The sequence below is a fragment of the Erithacus rubecula genome (genome assembly GCF_903797595.1).
Source record: "Erithacus rubecula genome assembly, chromosome: 10".
Classification (NCBI taxonomy): Eukaryota; Metazoa; Chordata; class Aves; order Passeriformes; family Muscicapidae; genus Erithacus; species Erithacus rubecula.
This window is the reverse complement of record NC_136662.1, coordinates 24,204,400-24,211,811: the sequence shown is the minus strand read 5'-3', so window position 1 is coordinate 24,211,811 and position 7,412 is coordinate 24,204,400. Positions and strand designations below refer to the sequence as shown.

The window sequence follows — 7,412 nt, the reverse complement described above, 5'->3', positions numbered from 1 at the left end:
GAAACATAATCCACACAACATCTGAAAGGGTGAGTTTTTAGGTGGAGTTTTGCTCATATTTGCAATGTCAGAGGTTGCAAATGGTGAGAGTCCAGGGTATGTAGCCTGGACAGAAGGAATATTGAGGGTCTAAGTGAAGCAAATGGCTTTGAAAGAATGAAGAATTAAGAAGTTTGAGAAAAAACAACTGAGTTTTGAAGGTGATGTAGAGAATGGTCTCAGCTTTCCTCTATAATAATGCAGCATTTTGTTAAAGAGCCCTTGTAATGTGTTTAAAATGCTTCTCGTGTCAGGCAACAAAGTATTGAACTGGAAAATCTATAAGTGTCCAACCCAGTCATGCTTGGAAATGATCTATTGATATTGTCTCAAATCTTCAGCCTATTTACAGCATTTGTAAATATAAAATACTTCTTTTTGAATATTGAGTGCCTGTTGGTGTACTACATGAACTACAGTAAAATTTGGTCTCAGTTCATCTATTTCAGATATTCCTGTCTAGACAAATGAACTCTCTGCCTAAATTTATCACTCAGGGGTAATGAACCATGAAAGTTTTCGTTATAGTGGCAATGAATGCAAGCTCATAAAAACAAAAACAAAAACCTGGGAACAGCTGAACTTCCAGATGCACTTATGGAAAATACTTCAGACATAGCAGAAAGTTTGTACAGGAGTTTCTGACACAACATGTTCTGGGATACAAGTAGTTTGTTATGGAATGTCAGGGGTCTCCTGCCTCCTGCTTGTTTTGCAGATGGCTGAGGAAAAGCACATAGATAAATGAGGAAGTCAACTGATCAAGGATTCTTTGTCTTGTGGAAAAAACTGGTGCCTTCTGGTCTCTGAAATGTCAGGATTTTCATAGGACAAAGGGGCCCTTCACAAACTGCCATAAGTGAGGCCAGGTCTTCTTCCTTAATTAATTCATCTTGGTTGCAAGGAGTCCAATATTTCACCAAGCAGAGTCTCCTAAGGAAATGGATTCACTGACTAAAAATACAACTATAAAAGTGTGAATCTCCTATATTTAGAATATAAAATAATGGCAGTGAAAACACCAGCTTTAAATATGGTGTGTAAAAATCATTCTAATTTCAGGTTAGGCTGTAGTCACAGCATCACCAGCTTGAGGGGACCTACTTGGACAATATAATGATGAGAAGGCTGCACAGAAAAGATGCAAATATAAATTATTAATATTCAGATTAAAATATTGACAATGTGTGGAATCTTTCTGTGATTTCCGTGGCTCACCTCACAAAATCCTTCTTTCCATGTTTGTAGTACAGATTTCACCTCTCCCAAGAGAAAGAACTTAGGTGTAATGATTTGGGATTTCTGTAATTTCAGTGTACTCTGAAATCTTTCTTCAAGTCCACAGCTCAAGTCCCTTCCAAGACATGTCCATTGACTTTCCCACACTGTTTCTACAAGGAAAATTCCTGCCCATTCCTTGCCTGTTTAATCTTCATTACAAGAGCTTTTTCCAGCCTTGTGTTGATGCCTCACCACTCTAATTTAGCATGACTTTGCACAGTTTCCCAAATAAAAGCGAGATGGGGAATGAAACCAAAGTGCCTTGGGAGTCCCAGAGGCTGATTCTTCAGGGACCTGATTGGATTTAATTAATTTGTGCCATTGACAATGCTTTGAGATCATCTTATATAAGAATTTGGCTGTGTTCTTCCATGTGAGCACTGAACACCAGACAATGGAATGGGTCTGGAATTGACTTACCCAGCTATTAACAGGCAGAGGAAGGAAAGGGACAATTAATTTGCATTTTGCATTTTCTCTGCTTAGGTCTTGGTTGCTCTCTCTTGTCTCCCAGGAAGGGCAATTTTCTAATCAGTTCCCTACAGCTGCCTTGACATTTTTATTTTTATATTTAGAAATAAAAGGTCAAACCTCCAACCACCAGTTGGTTTAACACCATGGAGGGCAAGGTGAATACCTTCCTAAATTAGCTCAGCACAAAGGAAGCTGCTGTTCAGCAGTTATTTCCCACTGGCAGATATTAGTATTCCTGAGGGAAATGTGTACAGCATTAAGGAGTACATGTGTGGATTAAAAGCATTTAATCCACCAAAACTGGAAAAAATAAGACTCAAACTTATAGAAAAAGAAAGTTGTAAAAACCAAAATTGAATAAATTAACAAACAAAACAGTTTAAATTAAGACTTGGAAATTTATTTTTGTCTGGGAGGAAAGCAAGCTTAGTCGCACAATAATTATTATTCTTGTTGCATCCACCAGAGATGTCTCCATTAAAATCAAAATTAAAGTTCTCATCAGTGGAAGAACATTTGATATGACACTTCTCAAAGGAATTACAGTGACTCTAAAAAAGGAAGAAACTGATGTGGTGGTGAAGTGGATATAAAAGTGAGCGTCTTCCAAGATTTTAAAAACTAAAAAATTATGGAAAATTATAATGATTTCCTATGGGGACTGCAGAATGCACAATGCTGTATCCATGCTGTTTTGGAGATATTAAAGTAAATATAGTACATCTGCTCCAGAGCATTGGGATAATCTGTCACAGTGGGAAGTTCCAGGATGATTATGTACATTTAGCTCTTCTTCTGCATATTCCAATTCTTCCCCTTCATTATCTTGGCACACCAGAAAATCTGCCATTAGGAAATGAGAAAAATCAATACTTTACTCAATCCATTAATCCTGGTAGTACAATAAAGAATCCTGAAAATGTAGAGTAATATCCCAGGATCACTGAGGCTGGGAAATCCCTCCCAGATCATTGAGTCCCACCTGTGCCAAATCTCCACCTTGTCACCAGCCCAGAGCACTGAATGCCATGTCCAGGTATTCCTTGAACATCTCCAGGGATGGGGAGTCCAACACCTCCCTGGGCAGCCCCTGGTAATATTTGATAAACCTTCCCATCAAGAAATTCTTCCTGGTGTCCAGCCTGAACTTGCCCTGGTGTAACTTGAGGCCATTTCCTCTTGTCCTGGTGAGAGAAATGGGAAGAATTCTCATTTGACTATTTCCCATGGGCTGTTGCAAGATGACTGGATATTTGAGGGGTTTAAGAGCTGTGTTTGTTCCCAAATAATTCATCAAAATCTGGGGGAGGAAATTCCTTCTCACCTCTTCCAGTGCAGGAATCATTCACTGGCAGTGCATGAGGGAAGAGTTACAGTGGGCATGCTTAGCAAATAAAAAATAAAAGGCAAATGATTACCAGGTTTTATGGAAATCTGCTGTGGTTCTGTGCTGCCATGTTGTTTATGATGCTTTCATCTGACACAGATCCCTATTGTCCATATGGGAACCATCAGAAAGAATTGCTGCTCCTCCATTTGGTTCAGTGGAGTTATGTATTGCCTGTGTATGTAAGGAATCAGCTCATGCAGGAAAAGGAGAAGAGAGGGAGAGGGAAACATTTCCCAAGAAACATGCTTCTATCTCTTTCTTTGATGCTGTGCACTAAGTGAAATAAAAGAAGAAAAAGGGGGAAAAAAGGCCCATAAAGATTTCCCTCACTTATATGGCACACTAAAATCAAGGATTCCAAAACTTCCATTATCACAGACAGCAGCTTATTATTAATGTGTTTTTCTTTTTCAGAGCTTCTTCCCTGAAATAGAATTCCAAGCCCATGCTGTGATTGTGCAATATTGTTCACTGTAAGCAACTATTTTGTTCTGCCTCAGAGGCAATACATTTTTACATTTAATTTTGCTGTGGGTATATACAACACTTGTTTATGTCCTTAAAATGTCTTTTAAAGAGATTTATTCCAATGCTTTTCTGGCAAATCCAGCTATGAAGGTTTAATTCTCTCCCTCACTCAGTGAGGCAGCATTGATATTTCATTTTGGTGGCTCATATGTCTACGAGGAAACACTGGACATATGTAATCATATACTTGAAGATAGATGCATGGATTTGTTTCATGTTCTCAGTGGAGCTTTAATTACAGAATTTTACTCCGAGTTTTATTATCAGCTTCACATCCCTGTTTAGCCTCAAGTGCTGCTACCACATTTCCATCTACACTAAATTATGTTCATGTAAATAAATGCTGTTTCTCTGAGAAAAACACCAGTAAATGACAGATGAAAGATTTTTATTTGACCTGGTGCTAGTCCTGTGGGAATGATCATAACCTGAAAATTAACAGGGGTGTGTGGGTGTGATTGTTGTCTATCTGTGCTCCTGTACTCCCATTTAATATGGATGGGATGGAAGCAGGAGCAGGGTTTATTCCAATGCTCACTGTGAACAAGTTCAGGAGACAAGCCTGCACTAGTTTATCAGTTTACAGCAAGGATGTTGTTTATTACAATACTTTAAGGAAAAAAAAATCAAGGGAAAAAATGCCAATGTCACTTGAGTGTTTCTCAGTATTATTCTGCTTGTTTCTCCAGCCTTTCAAACCTTGGTGCATATTGCACTTCCCATCTTGGCATTTTATACATGTAACAGGAGAGATTTTCCTCTCATCTTCCCAGGAAATCATTGTCCTTTCCCAAATCTCAATCACACTTTATTCCAAACACACTGTGATTGAAACCAAGTCATCACCTTCAAGCAGAAATTTGTGTGTTAATGGCCCTATTTATTTAAGCATAGGAAAATATTTGCTTTAACCAGCAGTCTAATTAAACCTGATTATTTTAATCTATGTGTAATCTGAGCTGTTGCTTAATAGTGAGGCAAAGAGCATGAAAAAATTGGTATAAAATGTTGTCAAGCACTAATGAAAATGTCTGCTGGATATTCCTTGTCTCTCGTGGTGAATGGATAGGAAAAAGGACTTCCAGAAATTTAATGAGACTTGAAGGTGGGATATAAAAAATAGAAAACTTTTGTGCTGATTAACAGCAAAAAATGTTCTTCCTTCAGTGGGTTTCCATTTTGAACAGAGACCATCTGCTGGCAAAACTCTCAATAAAGGCAAGCTTTGCTTGGATAGTTCCATTATTGAAGATAAACCCCTGTAGGTGAAACTGCATATTTTAATTTTCCATTACTCAATTGCATCTCCAGATACAGTCAGATACAAGTGATTGGCATTTAATAAAACAAATAAATACAATTCCAATGAAAATTGAGATAATCGTCATTGCAGCCTAAAATCTACATTAATGCTGATATGGCCATGCACTTGTTTTCTTTGTCTTTTTCTAAGCAAGCACATTTCTCTAATTCTATAGATATTGCAACCTGCAAACTGGAATTACTTTTCTATCAAAACTGTTCCCCATCAGTGGATAAAATATGTTTGTCTCAGACAAGTGCAGCTTTCAGCACACACCAAACCTCGAGCTGAATTGTGCCATTAGAAACTGATTTGAAATGGTTCTCCATGAGTAATTGTTATTTTAGGAGTGTCAATACAACTTGTTCCCAAATTCTATTTTTTTACACTTTGCTAAATGCTTGTTAGTTCATAAGACTGCTATGAAAGATTACTATTCTCCTTGTAGAAATAGCAAATTATTATTAAACATCCAATAATTACCTTATATACAAATTATAAATAATATTTTTCTTTTCTTGGAGAGAAATAGGAAAACAGGAAACATTTTGTATCTATATAAAACTGTTCTCTAAAACCCAAGTCAAACTCAGCCCTTCATATTTCACCTGTTGAATTTCTGAATTTCCCAATTTATGCAATTGGGAAGTTTGGCAATTTGTTTGAGCACAACAGAATTTACAGATCACATGAAATAAGTGAGGAGTAAAAAGCAGGGATAAGGATTGCTGCAGGAATTGCTGAGAGGAAATGACAGCATCATTCAGCTGCAGGTGAGATTCTTTGTAAGAGAAAATAAAATAAAATGCATTAAGAGAAAGAGTTTAACTTGATTAGTCCAAAGGAAGGACTGAAATCTTACTGTCAGTACTCTGGAAGGAGTTCTTAGGTTACACTGGATATATATTCAAGGAAAGTATCAGCTCAGTGCTCAGTCACTGTCAGAAAAAATAACTGAAATATTGGGAATAATTTGTAGAGAACTGAGGATCAAAACATCATTAGGCTACTTAAAAAAATCCAAGAGGAAGCTGACTCCTTGGGAATGCTGTGCCTGGACTTCTGGTCTCTTCTTCAAGACATCCCAGGGAGTTTTCTAAACACAGAGAGTTGCTCACAGACCCATAGGATGGTTTGGGTTGGAAGGAACCCAGAATGGGGTCCCCAAGGAGCTACAGGAGGGAATGGCAGTAGGAGGAGCCCAAATTCCAGCCTAAGGCCTGGCCCAGGGGCCATCAGGGCATCATAGGTCCATCCATCCATCCATCCATCCATCCATCCATCCATCCATCCATCCATCCATCCATCCATCCATCCATCATCCACCCACCATCCATCCATCCATCCATCATCCATCCATCACCCATCCATCCATCCATCATCCACCCATCATCCATCCATCCATCCATCCATCCATCCATCCATCCATCCATCCATCCATCATCCATCCATCCATCCATCCATCCATCCATCATCCATCCATCCATCCATCATCCATCCATCCATCCATCCATCCATCCATCCATCCATCATCCATCCATCCATCCATCATCCATCCATCCATCCATCCATCCATCCATCCATCCATCCATCCATCATCCACCCACCATCCATCCATCCATCATCCATCCATCCATCCATCCATCCATCCATCCATCCATCCATCCATCCATCCATCCATCCATCCATCCATCCATCCATCCCACACAGCTCAGGATGCACAGTGGAGCTGGGGCTCCAAAACCAGGGCTCCCAAGGAACAATCACCTTGCCTGTGTCCTTCCCAGGGCTGTCCCAGTAGATCCATCACTCCCAAGGTCCAGGAGCCATTGGGAGCAGCTCTCCAGGTCACCTCTCACCAGATCTAGGGGACTTCAAAGGTAGCTAGGAAACAGCAGCTTTGAAATTTGGCAAAAGAAGTGGCTCTTCATATGGGATTTAATGAAGTTATAGACAGAAAGAGAAACAGGACAAAGTGACAGGATTAAAACAGAAAACAGCAGATTTTATGCAGTAAATCCTAACATGAGTGGAATATTGCATGTGGGGTAATGAAGCCATCACAGGGAAGAATCACTACCCAACTTAATTTGTTCTGACATTCCAACCTATCCACCAGTGGCTATTGGCAGAGACTAAGCCAGACCTGTGGGTTTAGCTCAGCTGCACTTCCCAGGCAGAGTCCTGCAGGCCCAGCATGAGGCTGTGTGAGGGTTTATTTAACTTTGCCTTAATCTGGTGTGTGGGGTTGTTTTGCTTCTCTCAGTCTCATTGCAGCAGGCTCCTCTTCAGCTGCCATGCACAACAGTTGGAGTTTTACTTCCCTGCTTTCAAGCAATCTTATTGGAATTCAGGCTTTCTGGAAAGGCCTTGATACAAAGGGATTTTGATTGTACT

General features: G+C 39.5%; 1 long non-coding RNA gene across 1 annotated transcript; it reads right to left on the bottom strand.

Annotated features, from left to right (window-relative positions):
• Window positions 1-2,213: 2,213 nt before the first annotated feature.
• Window positions 2,214-6,895, bottom strand: LOC306805942. Its single transcript, XR_013775340.1, has 3 exons — window positions 6,783-6,895; window positions 3,213-3,355; window positions 2,214-2,978 (listed from the first exon to the last, which is right to left on the bottom strand). It is a non-coding gene; the product is annotated as an uncharacterized lncRNA (long non-coding RNA).
• Between the last annotated feature and the right edge of the window lie 517 nt (window positions 6,896-7,412).